Below are 21765 nucleotides of genomic sequence, written 5' to 3' on the forward strand. Positions count from 1 at the left end.
TTCCTTTTTGGAGCACCCTCAAATTCTTCCTGGATCAAGAGATATGACTTGATCTAGGTGGAGGGGCAAAAGGAGTGCAAATGGTGCTCAATGATGATGTGTCATTGTGAGTCACATGCAGTGATGATGTGGCATTGTGCCTAGCAAGAGGTGTGCTAGTGAAGCTCTATGCTGAGGTGGCAACTGTGTGCACAGTGTGCTTAACAAGGGACTGTGCTTGCAGGGGTCAATGCTGAGGTGGCACTACTGATGTGGCACTGCTGATGTGGCAGAGGTGATGTGGAAGTGATGACGTGGCTTGATGATGTGGCCAGATGACATGGCTATCAGTGATGATGTGGTAGTCGATGACATGGTAGCCTCACAGGGCTACTGACGTGTCAGATAAGATGATGTGGTAGTCGGCTGCCACGTGTCCTTTGGCTGACCACACCTCAATGTGTGGTGAGGTTGAGGATAAGGCATATCCTCCCTCTCTGCCACGTGGCGCTAGGAGGGTGGAAACAAGTCCGTTGATGGAATCACCAGATTCCGTCGGGATCTCCGTTGACTTCGAAGCTCTGTGAGCCTTGGAGATGGCACCATTGTCATTGTAGGAGCCATCGGTAGGCTGGCTGTTTACGCTTGCTGGAGCAGCTATGGAGAAGGAGCCGATGCTACAACAGTCAGGTGATGCAGGTACTAGAGTCCCTGAACTCCAACGACTAGCTCTTGGAGTTTCGATCATATTCATTGAAGAGGATAAGTGCAGCTCGATGGAATAGTACGAGAGCTAGAGTAGCGAGCTGTTAGGAGAGGCTTTAGCAAAAGCTTGGCTCCTGTAGAGGCGGTTGTCGATGCACTTACACTGCTCATTGTCAGAGCTATCGATGGAGTCATGCTTGCTGAGCGTGGAGTCACTATGAGTGCGTTAAGGTCGTTCGCACAGCTGTCGTGATGTGAGCAACCGATGGTTGTCGCGAGAGCCCCTAGCCTTGGAGCAGACGTCGACTGCGGAGAAGGCGTTTGGAGTTGCGTTATTGAAGGTTGGTTGGCAGAGCAGCTTTGAGCTGTAGGTCGTGAGCTCTAGGTTGATGAAGGAGCATCAGTCTACAGAAGGTCGTTGGCATGGCTCACTGGCTCATTAATTGAGGAGCTTCGTAGGTTGTCGAGATGCTTTGGAGAGCTGTGGTCGATAAAGCCTTACTACAGGGTTGATGGGATGGTACAGCCACCAAGGAGAGTTGGTCGCGCAGAGCTTTGGAGAACTCGTTGGAGGTGCAAAGCTTTGGAGCTGGCCTGTGACCGATAGCTAGTGTATGGAGGCTGTAGCTGTGGTCCCTTAATGCTGAGTTTGCTGCACGGAGCGGCTATTGAAGATGCTACTGCTTGACGGAAATGCTTGGCTGTAGGAAGCTTTGGGGAGGAGTTGTCTTGTAGAGAACTCTACAATACAACTCTATCAGCACTTTCTCTCTCCCTCAAAGGCTCAAAAGTACTCAGAGAAATTACACATCTCTCTTTCTCATAGAATTGAAATCAGAAACCTCCCTCTTTCTCACTGAATCTCCTAAGAAGCACTCAAAGAACTCTCTCTTTTTCGAAATTCTCTCAAAGAGATCTGTTTCTCTCAAGATTTTTCTTTCTCACAAATCTCAAAGCTCTCTCTCACTCAATGGACGGAAATTTTCACATGAACAGAAATTTCTCTCAATGGAAGTGAAGGGAAGGATCTCACAATCACTCAAGAGAACTCTAAATCTCTCTTACACTCTCAAGAATCACAATGCCTCAGCGGAAGGCAGAAGCATGCTCTGATACCATGACAAAATATGAAGAGGGGAGAGGAGAAGAGTGGAGATGAGGAGAGAGGGCACAGCTAGAGAGCACACCACAAATGACTAATTATACACTAGATTTAGTTGAAAAAATAGAATATATACAAACCCTTTTAGGGTTAGGGTTAGGGGATCTAACCCTTTCCTTTATAGCACTCTATAAGGTTAGTGCTATGCACATATGATCACATGATGGTGCTATGCACACATGATCACATGATGTTGAGTGTGAACTCTCACCATCTCTCTCCTACTTTCTCTCCCTCCTTTCTTTTCTCTCTTAATCTCCTGCTATCTCTCTCACTCTCTCTCTCTCTCCTCTCTCTCTCTTTCTCTCTATCTCTCTTTTCAAATTTAGAACACAATTTTCAATAAGAAATTAATTGAAATAGAACTCAAAAACTTTAACAAGAAACTAATTGAAAAAGAATTGTAAGTAAGGAAAAAGAATTACAAGACGAATTGTAGAATTGCGAGTAAAGAAAAAGAATCGCAAGTACCTGGAGAAAGTGAAAAAAGTAAGGCTCCACTTATCCTTTCTCTTTCGCTCTTGGTTGCTTCAATGAAATGAGGAGAGAATGAGAATGAATGAATGGAAAGAAGAGTATATATAAGAAAAACTAGCCCACTCCTCCCACTCATGAATAAATTTGAATTTTTAAAAAAAAGAGGGAAACTTGAATTCATTCCTCTAGATAAATTTGAATTCAAATTTGTGTTCAACATTCTTCTTGATACTTTCTTCTCGTACGTTCCTTTTGAATTCAAATTTGTGTTCAACATTCTTCTTGATACTTTCTTCTTGTAAGTCCCTCTTCATTCTTCTCATAAGTCAAATCTTATTTGTCGCTCGTGCTCATGATAGTTCTACTCTTAGTTGTAAGAATTCGACCTCTCTTCCTCTACTCCTCTCCTCTTCTCTATGTAGTGGGCTCTCTCTCTCTCTAATGGAGCTCCCTCTCTATGCGATGGAGCTCCCTCTCTAGTCTCATATCTCTCTCTCTCTAGTCACATACCTTCCCAACCTTCCTTTAGCCGCGTACCTTCCTCTCTCCCTCAAGTCTTCTCATCTCTCCTCTCTCTCTAGTTGCTTACCTTCCCCTCTCCCTAAAGTCTTCTCATCTCTCTTCTCTCTCTACTAGTGTTTCCCTCTCCATCACGTCTTCTCACCCCTCTCCCTCCCTCACTCCTCTCCCTCCCTTACTCCTCTAACTCTCCTCTTGTCCCTGGGGGCCGCGGCCCCCAGGAGTCCTCTCTCTCTCTCTTCCTTCTCTCTCTCTCCTCCCCTCCCCCCTCTCTCTCTCTCTCCCTCCCCTCCCTCCCCTCACTCCTCTCTCTCTCTCCCCTCCCTTTTCCTCACTCCTCTCACCCTGGGGCCGCAGCCGCCAGGACCCCCCTCTCTCTCTCTCTCTCCCTCCCCTCCCTCTCACCCTAGCGGCCGCGGCTGCCAGGACCCCCCCCTCTCTCTCTCTCTCTCCCTCCCCTCCCTCTCACCTCCCCTCCCTCTCACTCGGGGGCCGCGGTTGTCAAGACCCCTCTCTCTCTCTCTCTCTCTCTCTCTCTGTCTCTCTCTCTCTCTCTCTCTCCCCCCCCTCCCTCCTCTCCCCTCCCTCTCACCCTGGCGGCCGCGGCCGCCAGGACCCCCCCCCCTCTCTCTCTCTCTCTCTCTCTCTCTCTCTCTCTCTCTCTCTTTCCCTCCCCTCCCTCCTCTCTCTCTCTCTCCCTCCCCTCCCTCCTCTCTCTCTCACCTTGGCGGCCGTGGTCGCCAAGACCCCCCCTCTCTCTATCTCTCCCTCCCTCCCCTCCCTCCTCTCTCTCTCACCCTGGCGGCCGCGGCCGCTAGGACCCCCCCGCTCTCTCTCTCTCTCTCTCTCTCTCTCTCCCCCCCGGGGATGGCGACTGCCACGACCCCCTCCCTCACCCTCTTGCTGCCCCCTCACTCTCCCGCCACCCCCCCTCCCCGCTCCCCCTACCCTCGCTGCGTCGCCCCTCCTGTCTCTCGTTGGGCCCTACCCACCCCGCCTCCCTCCTCTCTCTCACTCCCTCCCCTCCTTGCCCTCCCTCTCGCCTCCCCCTGGTGGTTGCGGCTGCCAGGACCCCCTACCCCCCACCCCACCCTCCCGTCCCTCTCGCCTCCCCTCACCCTCCTGCTGCCCCCCCCTCCCTGCTCCCCCCCCTCCCTGCTCCCCCTACCCCCGCCGCCCCCCCTCCCATCTCCCGCCGCCCCCTACCCACCCCGCCTCCCTCCTCTCTCTCACTCCCTCCCCTCCCTGCCCTCCCTCTCGCCTCCCCTTGGCGGCCTTGGCCGCCAGGACCCCCTCACCCTCCCCTCCCTCTCGCCTCCCCTTGGTGGCCATGGCTGCCAGGACCCCCTCCCACCTCTTGCCTCTCCCCCCCTCTCGCCTCTCGCCTCCCCCTACCCCGCCGCCCTCGCTCCCCCTACCCTGCCGCCCTCGCTCCCCCCTACCCTGCCACCCCCTACCCCCACTCCCTCCCCTCCCTCCTCTCTCTCCCTTGCCTCCCCTCCCTCTCGCCTCCCCCTGGCGGCCGCAGCCGCCAATACCCCCTCCCCTCCCTCCCTCCCCTCCCCTCCCTCTCGCCTCCCCCTAGCGACCACGGCTGCCAGGATCCCTCCTTCCTCTCTCTCCCCTCCCTCCCCTCCCTCTCGCCTCCCCCTGGCGGTCATGGCTGCCATGATCGCCCCCCTCTCGCTTCTCGCCTCCCCCCCTCCTAACTCTCACCTCCCCCTACCTCGCCGCCCCCGCTCCCCCCTACTCCGCTGCCCCCCCGCTCCCTCCCCTCCCTCCTCTCTCTCTCCCTCCCCTCCCTCTCGCCTCCCCCTAGCGGCCGCGTCGCGGCCACCAGGACCCCCCCTCTTGCCTCTCACCTCCCCCTACGCCCTCGCTCCCCCCTCCTACCTCGCTCCCTACCCCGCCTCCCTCTGCCCCTGCTCCCTATGCCGCCCCCTACCTCACCTCCCCCCCTCCCTATCCCCGGTCCTCCCCCTCCCCCCTACCCTGCTCCTCCCTCCAGCCTCCCCCGCTCATCGCCCCCTACCCGGCCTCCACCCCCTCCCTACCCCCTCTCCCTCCAACCTCCCCCTACCCCTGCTCGCCGCCCCCTACCCTGCCTCCCCCCCCTCCCTACCTCCGCTCCTCCCTTCCTCTTAATCCCTCCCTCCCTCTCTCCCTCCCTCCCTCCCCTCTTCGGTCACTCCTCCCTCCCTCCTTTCCTCCCTCTCATCCCCCTCCACTTCCCTCTTCCTCCTGGAGGCCGCGGCCTCCAAGGCTTCTCTCCTTCTCTCTAAACTTTCTCTCTCTCTATAGTTCCTCTCTCTCTTTCTTTCTTTCTCTCTCTTCAAATTTTAAAAAAAAAATCTAGATAAAGAATTAATCAAAAAAATTTACAAGTACCTGGAAGAAGTTTGTAAGTTTGCTCTTTCTTGCTTTCTTGCTTTCTTGCTCTTCCTTCCTTGCTTTCTTGCTCGTCCTTGCTTTCTTGCTTTCTTGCTTCAATGAATGAAATGAGGGGAGAATGAATGAAGAAGGAAGACTATATATAAGAAAAATTAGGTTTTCCTCCTCCTCTCCTATTGGCTTTCCATTCCTCCCCTCTCTCCTATTGGCTTTTCATTCCTCCCCTCTCCCATTGGCTCCCATTACTCCCCCTCTCCCATTGGACCCTTACCCTCATCCCAATCTTCCATTGGCCCTCCCCCCATCCATTTCTTCTTCCTCCCCCATTGCCACCACTCCCATCCCACATTTCCACCACGTCCCATACTCCTCCCATTTCCCAAAATCCCATATTTCCCCATCTCACCCTCCTCTTTTTCATCCCCTATTAACTCCCCTCACTCACTTCACTCCCTTTTTATCCTACTCCCCTATTACCTCCCCCTCTCCCATTCCATTCTTCCCTCCCCACTCTCACTTCCACTTCCCATTACTCACTTGCCATTTGAAAACTATTAATATATTATTATACTATTTTTTATACTCATTATCATACACCCATATAACTTCCCCTCTCCCATTCCACTCCTTCCTCCTCACTCCCACTTCCACTTCCCATTACTCACTTGCTATACACATTTGCAAACTATTAATATATTATTATATGATTTTTCATACTATTTGCAAACTTACATGTGGGCAAAATCACAGGTGTCAAAGCGATCCTGTTGTGGTCATACAACAACTGTGCTTTTATTCAAGGGCATATTTATCCTCATCAACAAGCTTATTTCAGCTTTTATTTTGACACAATACTCAAGGTATGAAGTGCATGATTTGTGCACTAGGTGTTTACTTTGTTATATCAAAATTGTTTGCCACACACACACACATATACACATACCGGGAATTTTCTAATATTATTGCATCTACATTTCTCTGATGGGCACAAAACTTTGTACATGCCTCAACCTAGGTCGTATTGACTTGCATACAAAGTGGTTCACCCATCCCATAAGTACTTGTTCGGATAACACACCTACAAACATATTTTATGACGATTGTGCATAACACTAGGAACAAAATGGTGTATAATGTGCGATTGACTATGCAAAGCATATCCAATGGACATAAGACTTTGCACGTTCCTCAACCTAGGCAGTATTGACTTGTGTGCAAAGTGGCATCCCCATCCGATAAGTACTTGTTTGAAAAATACACCTAGGATCGTGTTTTTTGACGGTTCTACATGACACCAAGGCAAAAACGGTATTTAATACTCAATCTACCATGTAAAGCATATCCGATGGGCACAATACTTTGCACGTGCCTCAAAAGTAGTGGTATGGTGTTCCATGCAAAGTGGAACGCCAATTCAATAAGTACTTGGTATGATAATACACCTAAGAGCGTGTTCTTTGATGGATGTGCATAACACACACCTAGGACAGTTTTTTTTTATGGTTGTGCATTACACTAAGGCAAAAACGGTGTTTTATGCTTGATCCACAATGCAAAGCATATTCCATGGGCACAAAACTTTGCACACACCTTCAACTAGGTGGAATTGAATTACATGCAAAGTGGCATTCCCATCGCATAAGTACTTGATCGGATAACACACCTAGCAGCGTGTTTTTTAACGGATGTACATGACACTAAGGCAAAAATGGTATTTAATGCTCGATCGACCATGCAAAGCATATCCGATGGGCACAATACTTTTCCTATGCCTTAACCTAGGTTTTATTGAAATGTTCTCAAAGAGGCACACCCATCTGATAAGTACTTGGTCAAATAACATACCTAAGGGCGTGTTTTTTTGCGGATGTGCATATCACTACGGGAAAAACATTGTATAATGCGTGATCGACCATGCAAATCATATTCGATGGTGACAATACTTTGCACGCACCTCAACCTAGTTGAAACAGACTTGCGCGCAAAGTGGAGCCCCCATACGATAAGTACTTGTTTGAATAACACACCTAGGACCCTGTTTTTTTATGGTTGTGCATGACACTAAGGGAAAAATGGTGTTTTATGCTTCATCGACAATGCAAAGCATATCCGATGGGCACAATACTTTGCACACACCTTCAACTAGGTGGAATTGACTTACATGCAAAGTGGCATTCCCATCGCATTAGTACTTGATCGGATAACACACCTAGCAGCGTGTTTTTTTACGAATGTGCATGACACTAAGGCAAAAATGATATTTAATGCTCGATCGACCATTCACCGATCGGCACAATACTTTTCCTATGCCTTAATCTAGGTGGTATTAAAATGTTCTCAAAGAGGCACACCCATCCGATAATTACTTGGTCAGATAACATACCTAAGGGCATGTTTTTTTGCGGATGTGCATATCACTAGGGGAAAAACGGTATATAATGCATGATCGGCGATGCAAAGCATATCTGATGGTCACAATACTTTGCACGCACCTCAAGCTAGATGAAACGGACTTGTGTGCAAAGTGGAGCCCCCATCTGATAAGTACTTGTTTGAATAATACACCTAGGACCGTGTTTTTTTATGGTTGTGCGTTACACTAAGGCAAAAACGGTGTTTTATGCTTGATCCACAATGCAAAGCATATCCTATGGGCACAATACTTTGCACACACCTTCAACTAGGTGGAGATAAATTACATGCAAAGTGGCATTCCCATCGCATAAGTACTTGATCGGATAACACACCTACCAGCGTGTTTTTTTACGGATGTGCATGACACTAAGGCAAAAATGGTATTTAATGCTCGATTGACCATACAAAGCATATCCGATGGTGACAATACGTTTCCTACGTGTTAACCTAGGTGGTATTGAAATGTTCTCAAAGAGGCACACCCATCCGATAAGTACTTGGTCAGATAACATACCTAAGGGTGTGTTTTTTTGCGGATGTGCATATCACTACGGGAAAAACGTTGTATAATGTGTGATCGACCATGCAAAGCATATCCGATGGTGACAATACTTTGCACGCACCTCAACCTAGTTGAAACGGACTTGTATGCAAAGTGGAGCCCCCATCCAATAAGTACTTGTTTGAATAACACACGTAGGACTGTGGTTTTTTATGGTTGTGCATGACACTAAGGCAAAAACGGAGTTTTATGCTTGATCGACAATGCAAAGAATATCCGATGGGCACAATACTTTGCACACACTTCAACTAGGTGGAATTGAATTACATGAAAAGTGGCATGCCCATCCCATAAGTGCTTGATTGGATAACATACCTAGCAACGTGTTTTCTTACGGATGTGCATATCACACGAGCAAAAATAGTATTTAATGCTCGATCGACCATGCAGAGGATATCCGATGGGCACAACACATTTCCTACACCTCAACCTAGGTGGTATTGAACCGTTCTCAAGAGGCACACCCATCCGATAAGTACTTAGTCAGATAACACACCTAAGGGCATGTTTTTTTACAGATGTGCATATCACTAGGGGAAAAACGGTGTATAATGCCTGATCGGCCATGCAAAGCATATCTCATGGTCACAATACTTTGCACACACCTCAACCAAGTTGATGAACTTCTCAATAGTTGGGGTGCGTATTGCCCTTGCAAAGGTCTTACTAGTTGAAGATACATTCAAATCTGGTAGTGTCTAATTGCTAATAATGATTTTGATTTGACAGGCGCGTAGAGCTAAAAAAGGCGATCAGTTTTTCTTTTTTGAGTGTGTGCAAATTCTTTTTGGATTGAGAGTTAAAGCTTGTCAAAGTTTTGATAAAAAAAGGGCCATTGATGATGTGGCACAAGGAGCATTCACATGTTGGAGATACACTGTGCTTAGCAAGGGCTATTGTGCTTAGGTGGCACTATGCCACATGGCAATATTTTAACCAATTATAGTTAACCCGAGGTTTAAACAACTTAACTATGGTCACGCTAACCCATGCAATTGAACTTAACCCATCTTGACTAGTTTAACTTAACCAGTCATATTGAACCAAGATAAAGACTGAACCATGGTTAGTTATGATCATGCCATGTGTCAATTGTTGAGACCTTAGGAGACTTTGTGAAACGATGCTAAGCAGAGAGTCTACGATGGAGATCGATTGGAGTGGTTGGTGCACGTAGCTAGAGCTGGTTTCAAAGTCAAGGAGCTGCATGCTTCTATTTTCATAAGGTCCCCTTAATTGGTGGTTTGATGTAGAGCACAAAATACTTGATGAGCAGTGCTATCGTTGCAAAGATTCTTTAGAGCTACTGGCTACGAGCAGAGAGGCCTATTCGTCTGTCGACTGGTGCTACGAGCAGTCGGTTGCAACAGTTTGAGGTGTCATAGAAGAGGCTCCGAGGTCATCGTTGGGCAAGCTTGCTTATTGCAAGTCGAGGCTGGAGAGTTCCCGTGAGTCACTAGATTTGAGAGGAGATTGAATAGCATCCTGTTGTAGCGTAGTAGGAGCTGTGGGGAGTAGGATATGGCAATCGAGAGCAGTTCTTGTTGCTATTTTGTGAGTCAAGAGTCGAGGAGAAGCATGTTGCTGGCGGGATGTAGATTGGCTAGAGGTCACTACTGAGAAGCATGTATGTCAGAAGTTGGCTCGCTTGTTGGAGAGGACTTTGAGGCTTGGAGCGTGGGATTCAGCCTTCATTGGCGCGCGTACGTAGAGGCACCTCTTGCCTTTGAGGAACTCGGGTGACTAGCACCAGCCAAGCTCGACTCATGTCTGCTTCTTAATGAAGAAAGTGCTCTCTCTCTCCGATCTCTCACAAGAGATATCTTTCCCTAAGGTTCACAAATGTCAAAATAACTCTTAGAGTACATAACTCTATCTTACAAAGGAAAGAAGATATGAACGGAATTCTTCTCTAAGAAATGGATGAAGATTTCTCTAATGTAACGGAAAATTCCTCTCACAAGGATGGCGTCTCAGTGGAAGGTAGAACCATGCTCTAATAACATGTCAAAATGAAGGATCAAGGAGGATCAAAGCACCACAAGAGAGACATAGGATAGCAAACACTCAATCTATTGCAAAATGTGTACATGAACAATACAAAGATAGGCTTCTTGATTAGGCTTCTTATATAGAGAGAGCCCTTAGAATAGTCAACACTTGTGGGATCCTCTGATCCACATCTCTCCTTGTGGATATCCTTGATCCACATCTCCACATCATATAGTCCACATCCTAGGGCGGCTACTTTAATTCTTTCCAATACCATACCTTATCTTTTAATCTCAACACCTCCCCCTACTACCATGATCCATTGGCTATTGCAAGGTGGTCATATGTGAGTTACAAGATCAAATCCTCCCCTGGGTGCTTACCTGGCTTGGTCAGGTTTGATTTACAAACATATGGGCTAAAGTGGCAAGGATGTTGCTTCTCAATACATGTTCTTGTCATTCTGCTCATGGCTTGATGATGACTCCACGTAGTTGACTTGGTGGTTCTTCAATCTACAATCTTCTTCCTTGTGTCCCAGCTTCTTGCAATGGTCACACTTTTGTTTGTTCTTCAGTCTGCAATCACTTTGATAGTGACCCATCCTTCCACAATGGTAGCACTTCGTTGATGTTTTATTGAACAATTCTTGTTCTTCATTATAACTATTGCGTGTTGATGTAGATGTTGATGTCAATGTTGATGCCTTCAACTCTCTTTCTTTTTCAAGAAGAGAGGATACACATTCCTCAAACTTTGGATCTGGGTGATACTTCAAAGTGGTTGTCATTGCGTTGTACTCTACAGGCATGCTTTTAAGGAGAATTGCAATTGCACCTTTTTGCATTTATGCCTTCTAGTTGGGTCATAATGCTTTTGATTTTGTTGACAAATTGTGCCATCGATTCATTGAAGCTCATGCACAAACCATAGAATTCAATCTTAAGATGGATTTCTTGGTTTTTGGCTTTTGCACCAAACACTGTGTTCAACTCATCCCATGCATCTTTGGCATGATCCTTGGAGTCTATATGATGAATTATATTTGGACCCAAGTGCAAACCAATGAGTGATAGTGTTGCTTCGTCTCTTTCCTTCCACGCATGATTTTGTGCAGTGGGTATGTCTTCTTTTACAGTCTTCCAAAGCATTTGATGCATGAGGACATACCTCATTTGTGTAGACCAGGTGTGAAATCCTTCCCCGATGAACTTCTCAACAGTTGGGGTGCATATTGCCATTGCAAAAGTCTTACTGAATGAAGATACATTCAAATGTATTAGTGTCTAATTGGTAACAATGATTTTGATCTAACAGGTGTGTAGAGCTAAAAAAGGTGATCACTTTTTATTTGTTGAGCGTGTGCAAATTCTTTCTGGATTGAGAGTTACGGCTTGTCAAAGTTTTAATTAAAAAAGGGGCCATTGATGATGTGGCACAGGGAGATACACTATGCTTAGTAGGGGCTATTGTGCTTAGGTGGCACTATGCCGCATGATAATATTTTAATCAATTGTAGTTAATCTGAGGTTTAAACAAACTTAACTATGGTCACGCTAACCCATGCAATTGAACTTAACCCATATTGACTGGTTTAACTTAACCAGTCATATTGAACCAAGGTAAGGACTGAACCATGGTTAGTTATGATCATGCCATGTGTCAATTGTGGAGACCTTAGGAGACTTTGTGAAAAAGATGCTGAGCAGAGAGTCTGTGATGGAGATCGATTGGAGCGATTGGTCGAGATCGATTGGAGTGATCGGTGGAGATTGATTGTCATGGTCGGTGCATGCAGCTAGAGCTCGTTGTAGAGTCAAGGAGCTGCATGCTTCGTATTTTCATAAGTTCCCCTTAATTGGTGGCAAAAGACTTGATGAGTAGTGATGTCATTGCAGAGCTTCTTTAGAGTTGCTGGCTATGAGCATAGAGGCCTATTCGTCTATCGGCTGGTGCTAGGAGCAACCGGTTATAGCAGTTGGAGGCATCATAGAAGAGGCTTCAAGGTCATCATTGGGAAAGATTACTTATTGCAAGTCAAGGCTAGAGAGGTCCCGTAAGTCGCTAGAGTTGAGAGGAACTTGAATAGCATCTCGTTGTAGTGTAGTAGGAGCTGTGGGGAGTAGGATATGGCAGTCGAGAGCAGTCGCTGCTACTATTCTGTGAGTCAAGAGTCGAGAAGGAGCATGTTGCTGGTGGGACGCAGACTGGCTATAGGTCACTACTAAGAAGCATGTGTGTGAGAAGCTCCGCTCGCTTGTTGGAGAGGACTTTGAGCCTTGGAGCATGGGATTCAGCTGTCGTTGGCACGTGTATGTAGAGGCACCTTTTGATGTGGCCTTGCCTTTGAGGAACTCAAATGACTAGCACCAGCCAAGCTCAACTCATGTCTCCTTTTCAATGGAGAAAGCGCTCTCTCTCTCCGATCTCTCACAAGAGATATCTTTCCCTAAGTTTCACAAATGTCAAAATAACTCTCAGAGTACATAACTCTATCTTACAAAGGAAAGAAGATATGAATGGAAGTCTTCTCTAAGAAATGGACGGAAATTTCTCTAATGAATGGAAAATTCCTCTCACAAGGATGGCGCCTCAGCGGAAGGCGTAACCATGCTCTGATACCATGTCAAAATGAAGGATCAAGGAGGATCAAAGCACCATAAGAGAGACATAGGATAGCAAACGCTCAATCTATTGCAAAATGCGTACATGAACAATACAAAGATAGACTTCTTATATAGAGAGAGCCCTGAGAATAGTCATCCTTTGATCCACATCTCTCCTTGTGGATATTGTGACGCCAAAAATTAATATTTTTTATTTGGCATTGGTATTGTTTTCTTTTATGTTTGATAAGAGTTTGAGTATGAAGTGATAGCCTAGCAGCTCTCACTTATTTCTATTTTCTAAGATATTATATGGGATTGAGCGGATGAGTGGAATGGATCATTGTAAATACCATAGGTATGAATTATAAGTACCTTGGTATGGGGTGAGAGTTATTTCTGTATGGGATATTATGGGGTTTTTAGAAAATAGGAAGAGTGAGTCATATAAAGAGGTGGGCTCATGTCCATGTGTTCAAATAATATAAGAGAGGCCACATGCCAAGCATGTGGAAGTCATGTGGAGGAGTGTGGAGTCAAGAGGAATCCTTCTAAAATTCCCATGTGGAATAAGGAGGATGTGGACATATGGAAAAAAGAGGGTCCCTATGGACTCCATGTGGACTTTCTCAATATTTTAAGAGTCTTGAGGATGTTTTGATGGGACACATGGCAAGAGTAGCCAAAAAGGATATGGATGGTGACATACGGGCTTATGTGATTGATGGGGAAAAGAATCTACAAGCAGCAATTGTAAATGGGTAAAGGAGGGTGACAAAATCATTATAAAAGGAGCCCTCCTCTCCCTTGTTCATCATCTCTTCCACCATTAGGCCTCATGTTGCTGGAGCTCTAGTCTCCTCAAGCCTCTTCCATGAGCCTTCTCTCCCTCTTGTAGATATCTTTCTGACCGCTTCTTTGTTTCTTATGAAACTTATATCAGAGCAAAGCCCATTTCATGGCGCATCTCAATATGTGATTGAGTATTTTATATCATCTCTCTGCTGAGAGTTATGGGTCTCCGTGTCTTATGATAGTTTGGAGAGTGTTTTGAGCTGTGTGTAAAGGTGTCTATGAAGGAGGTGTAATGTTTCCTCGGAACCTACCCATCTGACCCAATCAACCCCTTCAAACTCCTCAATATATATCATTTCATGTCATGTTGAGCCACAAGATCTTCTTTCAACAACATATCACTCTTCTCTTTGGCGTTGACTGGCTTGCTAAGATTATGGCCTCCGATGATCCTTTCCTTCTCCCTATGCTTGAGTACAACATCACTTGGGATGTTACCATCTTCATTCTCATCTAAGGGAGGATAGTATGGGGTGGTCTCTTGGTATAAAAGATTTTTTTTAATGTCCCCTTCCCAGTGATGAATATCTCTATCACTCAGTTCAAAAGCAGTAGGAAGTGAAGAGGTGCGTGAAGTTTATTACCCCCAACTTCATGTCACATCTTTTTGGTGGAGATGCCGGGTACGTTTGGTATTGGATTCATCCCACCTTACTAAACGGTCTTGCGTGTACTTGATTGCATGTTATGCCTAGTATAGGCATGTGTTTTTTGATGTGATAAAGAAGATGCTTGGAAGAACTCCATTAGAAGAGATTGCAACCCGTTTAAGAGAACTAGAAGATTGTGAAGGTGATGCTCAAGCTATTCGCACGGTCATCATGATCATATCCTTTATGTTTGCACTCTTGAATATGTTGGTGAATCGACAACGCTGTCAGCAAGCACAAGGATAGATTGGGGATTGTTTCATACGTTGGCAGCTTGGTGTGAAGAAGAGTTGAGTCTTTGGGTAGTTTTTGACTATAACAATGGAGTGGTGATTCTCAATGCTTTCAACTTATTTTGTTATGCAAATGATGGAGTACAATATCTTGAAGCTGTTATGTGTACTTCCGATTGTGAGAAGGGTGATTCTTGAATGCATGTATACACAATGTTTTCATGGAGTTGCCAAATGCTTTGATGTTGGAGTTGGACCGGTTCTATCAAGGAGAGGGTGAGATGGTGGTCTCTGTGTTGGCAATCCGATATGAAACTTTATGGACAAAGTATGAAAGGGCAGCTTTGTGAGCTGTGGCATCTGCATCCACATGGGGATTGTAACTAGTGCCATTCTCCATGTGGGATTATGGAGAATGCTGCCAATGCTATTCTCCACAAACCCACATGGATATTGGAACCAGTGCCATTCTCCATTTGGGATTATGGAGAATCAAACTAGTGCTAATCTCCATTTGAGTCTAGGATTATGGAGAATGGCACTTGTGCTATTCTCCAAAATCTAGGCACAGGTGCCAATCTCCATTTGAGTCTCTGATTATGGAGAATGGCACTACTTCCAATCTCCATTTGAGTCTCTGATAAGGGAGAATGGCACTACTTCCAATCTCAATTTAAGTCTGGGATTACAGAGAATGGAACTGGTGCCATTCTCTAGAATCCATGAAATGGTGTCAATCACCGATTTGAAGTAGGGATTATAGAGAATGGCACTGGTGCCAAACTCCATTTGAGTATGAGATGATGGAGAATGGCATTGGTGCCAATCTCCATTTGAGTCTTACAATTTTCAGACCCACATGGGGATTTGCACTAGTGCCATTCTCCACACACCCACATGGAGATTGCTACCAGTGCCATTCTCCACAAACCCACATGGAGATGGGCACCACTGGCATTTTTTATGTGGAATTATGGACAATGGCACATGTGCTAGTCTCCATGTTCTGGCAATTTTCAAAACCACATGGAAATTGGCACCAGTGCCATTCTCCACAAACCCACAACACTTATTTCATTAATTTTGGACTTTTTCTATTGCTTTTGGATGAAGCCCAAAAATCCTTCCCAAATGACAAGTTTACTTTGTGAAAATATCCTTCCCAAATCAAAATTTTACTTTCTGAAAATATTCTTCCCAAATAAAAAGTTCACTTTGTGGCACTATCATATTCACATAAAAATCTTGTTTTTTCAATCTATACTTTTGCACCAACATGCAAGAATTTGAAATAATCCTATTTTAGAAATTCTAGCTATACCTAAGTTATTTGTTAATTTAATTATTTTTAATATTTTTCCTTGACATGATAAATTTATAAATCCATGAAATGAGACTTAAATATTTCATGTAAATAACATTGTCACTCGCAATATGCACAAAATTTTTAAAACTTTTAATAAATAGAAAAAAGACATGATGCCATAAGACCCAAGTTTTGTATTGAACCAAAGAATTATAATAGCAATTACAGCTATCATTATATGTTTACATTGAGAGACGTTGCTCTCAGCTATAGTCTTTGTATCCAAAATGATATAGATTGAACACATGTTTACAATTTAAATTGTTGCTCTTAAAGAGCCTCAATTCGTGCCATCTGCATAATTTGACTCCCCATTGTCTTATTGCTCAATGTCACGACAATACCTTGCCAGGTGCCATCTGCATTAACTCCCACTTGTCTTGCCAAGCCTTGCCCCTTGGGTGCATTGACTCCCCATTGTCGTATTGCTCAATGTGATAGTCCCTTGCCAGGTGCCATCTGCATTAACTCCCTATTGTCTTGCCAAGCCTTGACCCTTGGGTGATATCCAGTGCATATTTTGACTCTTATTTGACATAGGAGGTGATGACTCTGATTATAATTGTCTTGAATTGGCTTCTTGCCTAGTACCCAAATAAAATCCTTCAATGGACTTCAATACAAAGCTTTAATCATGGACATTCTTCATTTGCGTTGTCTCCTTCTACTTCCTCCATGGCGAGCATCCTTAAAAATTCATGTATATGCAAAATACTTTGCTGTGGTATTTTTATTTTTCCTTCTACCTCATATCTTATGCGCTTCTTTGATTTCTTTGCCAAGACACTATGATTGTCTCCGTCGAAACTTGAGAGACCGCTTCATCATTTGGGACCCACTCCTTCATTATACAATTAGTATACAATGTGTTGTTATCCATATTCTCCTTCCTGCCCTTTGGCTCATACCACACCGCTGTAAATGTTGTAGCTCTCCCTTGGTCATCTCTTTGCACATCAACTACTTTTGCAACCCAAAACTTCACATTCTCATATTCATCATCCGATGGCCGAACCACAACAAAACAATTGACCTCTATATCTACTTGTGGCATAAATTCTCTCTTCTTCGGTCCACAATATGGACGTGGGAGTAATGATACAAATTCATTTTCAAAGACTGGAGCTGGGCACAAATCGTTATGAACATTTGGCCAAAAAATATTGCATTCTTCCTTGACATCCTTTGAGCCTCGCATTCTCTCAAGGTCCTTTATTAAATTTTGTGTCTTGTTAATTATAGTGGTAGTGTGTTCTCTCCAAGTAGGCTTCGAATCAGGATATCTCTGGAGCATTTCCTCTTTGTATGTAATAAATGCTTTTAATCCTTCTATTTCACAGTTAGACCTCTCATTGAATTCTTGTATAGGAGCCCATGTTGGATACCTTTCCTTGCTGGGAATTGAAGTTAAGAGACTGTAACGTTCTTCAGGTTCCCATTTTGTATCATGAGAATACTGTTGCCATCGCATTACGGGTTTTTCATCTTTTTAAAAAAAACGAAAGTAGTGTGGATTGGTATGACCTGTCAATGCATCACCACCCGTTTGTATGAAAGGTATAATGAAGCTCTTCCAATCATATATTCTTTCGAGCCTCTCACATATTGTACTTTCCTTACGACCACCAACTTGCCTGCCACATCTTCTTACCAAGTCATCTATTGTCTCCACATCCTTGCATTTAAGCTCTCTTGAGACTATGCTAAAAACCTGATCGATATCCTCATGTGTATGCCCAACATACAAAAATCCACATTCGACCTCATTGAAGATTCGATGAGCAACTAGCATGGAGCAGAATGCAAACATGAGTACATTCTTATTTTCTCGCCAACAATTATCAGCTTGTATTCTCAAAGTCGGTGGTAGGCGACCTTTTTCTGCATGTACATTGCGAATTGCCTTCATAATAGATGTTACAACTTGATTACTATCATGTAGATGCAAGGAATCAATCCATATATCTACAAAGAACTTAATTCCATGCACTAACACTCCAATAGATGTGTCTTTAGAAAGTGCTTTCCTTGCAATTTAGGTGGAGTGGCAACAAAACGAGGCAATGTTGTTGTATTCTGATCCATGCCATCTACAATAAGGCACATTTAGTCATCAGGATGCAAAATAGCTTGCTCCTTCCAAAATGCATATTTTTGTCTGGAATGTCGAATAAGGTCATGATGAGATTTTCGATTTTTTTTGTATAATTCCCTTTGATTTGGACATGTTGCACTCTCAATCGCTCGCTTTAAATCATCACAGACATTGCACTTTGACATTTTTTGCCTCCTTGGGATTTTAACATATCCAAAGTTCTTCTTCCAAAGAGTATACAAAGTATGAGAAGAAGCTACGGCATCCCCTCTTTGCCTTTGCTTTTCTGCAATAGAGTCAAATACTTCAAGCTTTGTCAAGCCCATTGGAAGGTGCATTTTAGTGATCGCGTCACCGTTAGGGAGTTTGGTAGATATATGGGGTTGAGGTAAAGCATTTTCATGTATGAAGTCTTGCAAAATTGCTGCTTCCCTGACAGTTGAGATTCTTGATTTGGACCTTCCTCTATTACCGTGAATGCTAAATTTGTTGGAGGTAGTCGATAGAGCGAGCGAGAAAAAGCGAGCGGGCCCAAAAAAGCGAGCGATCTTTTCCACAATCCCTTATAGAGGTAGCCAACATAGCTCTGTGAAATCCACTATTTGGGAAGAATCTCCAAAATGAAACTTAACCTACTTTCCATGTTTGGGAGAGTAAAGCAAGTTGATAATATATTATAATTATCTTGATAATGTAACTTGGACTTGGTAGCACAGGAGAGACTAAAGCAACTAAGACTTTTCCAACAACTCAATTCTCATATACTTTAGTGAGTCTATTGACGATGACTTGCACAATTTATTGATATTTCATAGTCCCTCATATGGCTGCAAGTTGTGTATTCATGCCTATGAGTCTCACTATATACGCATGTCAAAAGATTTTATTGATTTGCTTTCTCTTCATCAAGATCCTAGGTATTCATTTGCTTCATATAAAGTTGCAAACATATCTCACACCTTTTTTAATGTTTTCATTGTTTTTAACTATCCAAGCACAACATCTTGTACATTTTGCTTTCTCAAATGGTAATTGTATTTGTCCTTCCTATCCTATTTAAATTGTGCATGTGAAATACATTGTGTCTATGATGATTTGGGTGTCAAATGACCTGTGTACAAACCCGATGTCAAAAAGTGATGTTTTGGACTAATAGTACAAGAAAAGATACAAAATTTATTAGAATTATCTCAATAATGTAACTTCCAATATGTGTCATTAGTAATCAAAAGAAAGTGAAGTGTCACTTCAAAACGTGGGATTGCATCACATACACAACAATTCTTCTGCATTCAAAATGGGTTTTATTTTCCTACAATCAAAACATCCACATTGCTTGAAATTATACTTAATAACATTAATACCACTTCACCCATATGTGGGAGAACCCAAGTATCATTTGAAAGCATAGGATTGCATAATACATAGAGAAATATTACCACATTACTATTAGCTCACCCGAAAGAGCAATATTACCATATTCAAAATGGGACTTCTTCTCACAAGTATCACCAAGCTTCATCAAAATGGTCTTTTAAATCATATTCTACTCCTCTTGACACTCATCATCAACAAAGTAAATGCGAGCTCGTGGCCTATCTGAATGCCTCTCATCATATCTTCTTTCAGTTGACATGAATCTTGCCATTTCTTCTGCATAGCATGGTAACAAACTACAATCAAACATACATTTGAAACCATAGTAAGTCCAAACGTTAAAGACACAATAACAACAATCCAAAAATATCCAAATGTCATCAAAGAAAGATCTAAGTTCAGTACCATACTAATCATCATATGGATTTGTGATGGGGTCCACTCTATCTTCATCCCCATCGCCATCATGCTCTGACCTCACCCGTTTCCCGGAATGGTCTGCTACAAGTGGCTCAACAATGGTAGCCATAATACTGCTATCTGAATCAAAAGAAAAACAAGGTCTACCAGTAGCCTGACAAGCACGCATGAGAGGAGCTGTGCCACAACCCATCTCTAAAACCAATCCTCTTGGAACACATAAGAGAGACAAAAGGCACCCAACAAAGTAGCAACATCGCTCAAGTCCACCTCGAGCCATCTGAAAAGACATAGGCAATATTGTCCTCTCACTGAGAGGCACATAATGAGTCCATAAATCAGATAGCGGATCAATGGAAAGGTTTTGAAATCGTGGAACACTCTCTTCCAAATAAATTGATGGAGTCTTCTTAGCTCTACGTACTAGAGCCAACATAGATGACTGCATCTATGAATCATGCATAGAGAACCACATACCAAAGAATGACCTTAGCCAACAAGTATCATAGCATGAAAGACTACATGTGACCACACATATGGAACACAAATGAAATATATGATTTTACCATCAAAACCTAGCATGCATACTACATGTAACATGGCATCTATCAATCCCACATAAAGAAACACATTAAAAAGTTCATGAATGTAGCATTACAACACACCATGCATGGAATTGTAGCATACCTTAAGAGTTATACCATGGTATTTACAATATCCATGTGGAAGCTTATCATGAATGACTACACGTCTGACAACTTCCAAGCCTTGAACAAATGCAAAGCGCTCCATCCACAAAATACAGTGTCCTACAATCAAATGACACTATCTCATACAAGAAAAATGAGAATAGAGGACATATAACAACAACAGTGCTAGATATTAAACCTTACCTGCCATAGGACATATAACTGCCAGCCAACCACTATCTGATAATGAAGCTGCTGCAACGGCAAGCCCATAACGCACATGGTCCTCTAATAAGAAGTTCCAAACTAGGATGGGTTCTCTCTCATCAAGTGGAAATCCAGTGGGAAAGTCAACCAATATAAAATCCGCAGCCCACTTAATCTTCTTACCCAACTGCATGTAGTCTCGATCAGGGCTAACTACATTCATGAAAAACTCATGCAAAATAGTATACTTTTCATTTTTCTTGGACTGTGAAAAGTCCATGCCCATGGTTATTTAATCACCCACCATACAAGCATATAATGGAGTGATACCTCGAGTCGATAGACTATCCAGTGACTGTGCCCAGTGACTGTGCCTTATGAAATACATAATGTTGTACTAACTTTGTGATAGATTGTGAACCTACATGGAAAATTTATATCAAACACAACCAAAGGAAATTTTGAAACACCGATAGCAAGAACAAAAATAAACTAGAACCTTACTTGCATGCTCCATTTGATCCTTATCTTGCCTTGGTGGACTAGATGGCTCCTCATCTAAATGGATAGGAAATAATAACATTAGTATACTATTCCAAACCCTCATCACAAACAACATTAGAAACTCAACATGTATGTATATTTCTTACCTTTCTTTTGAGCTTGTTCTAGTTTTTGTGCTTGTGTTTTTGTTTTTCTAGAGCTTCCACCCATTTTATCCTTACTTTCTTCAATGTCCTTAGATGAGGCATATTTCTTGTGAAAGTCTCTCTCACGCACCAAGACTTGTCCCTTGGGGAAATCTATCCACCAAGGACAATTTGCAAGTTCCCATTGAGAGTGATTGTGCATGCTAGGAGGATACATACAAGCAGCATGACCAACTTCCACCCAACTCTTGCACAAATTTGGAATCTGTAAGATCTTTCTCTCTCTTGCCAAATGAGCAAGATACCTACAAATCAACAATCACTAATTATTTGGACCTCCTGTATAAAGATTGGTTCACAAAAAAATTGAGACAAATAAAAATGATTGTCAAGTTCAATGTTGTTATAAGCTTCA

This window comes from Dipteris shenzhenensis, chromosome 19 (genome assembly GCF_047967505.1).
Source record: "Dipteris shenzhenensis isolate YYH24624 ecotype China chromosome 19, Dip_SZ_1.0, whole genome shotgun sequence".
Taxonomy (NCBI): domain Eukaryota; kingdom Viridiplantae; phylum Streptophyta; class Polypodiopsida; order Gleicheniales; family Dipteridaceae; genus Dipteris; species Dipteris shenzhenensis.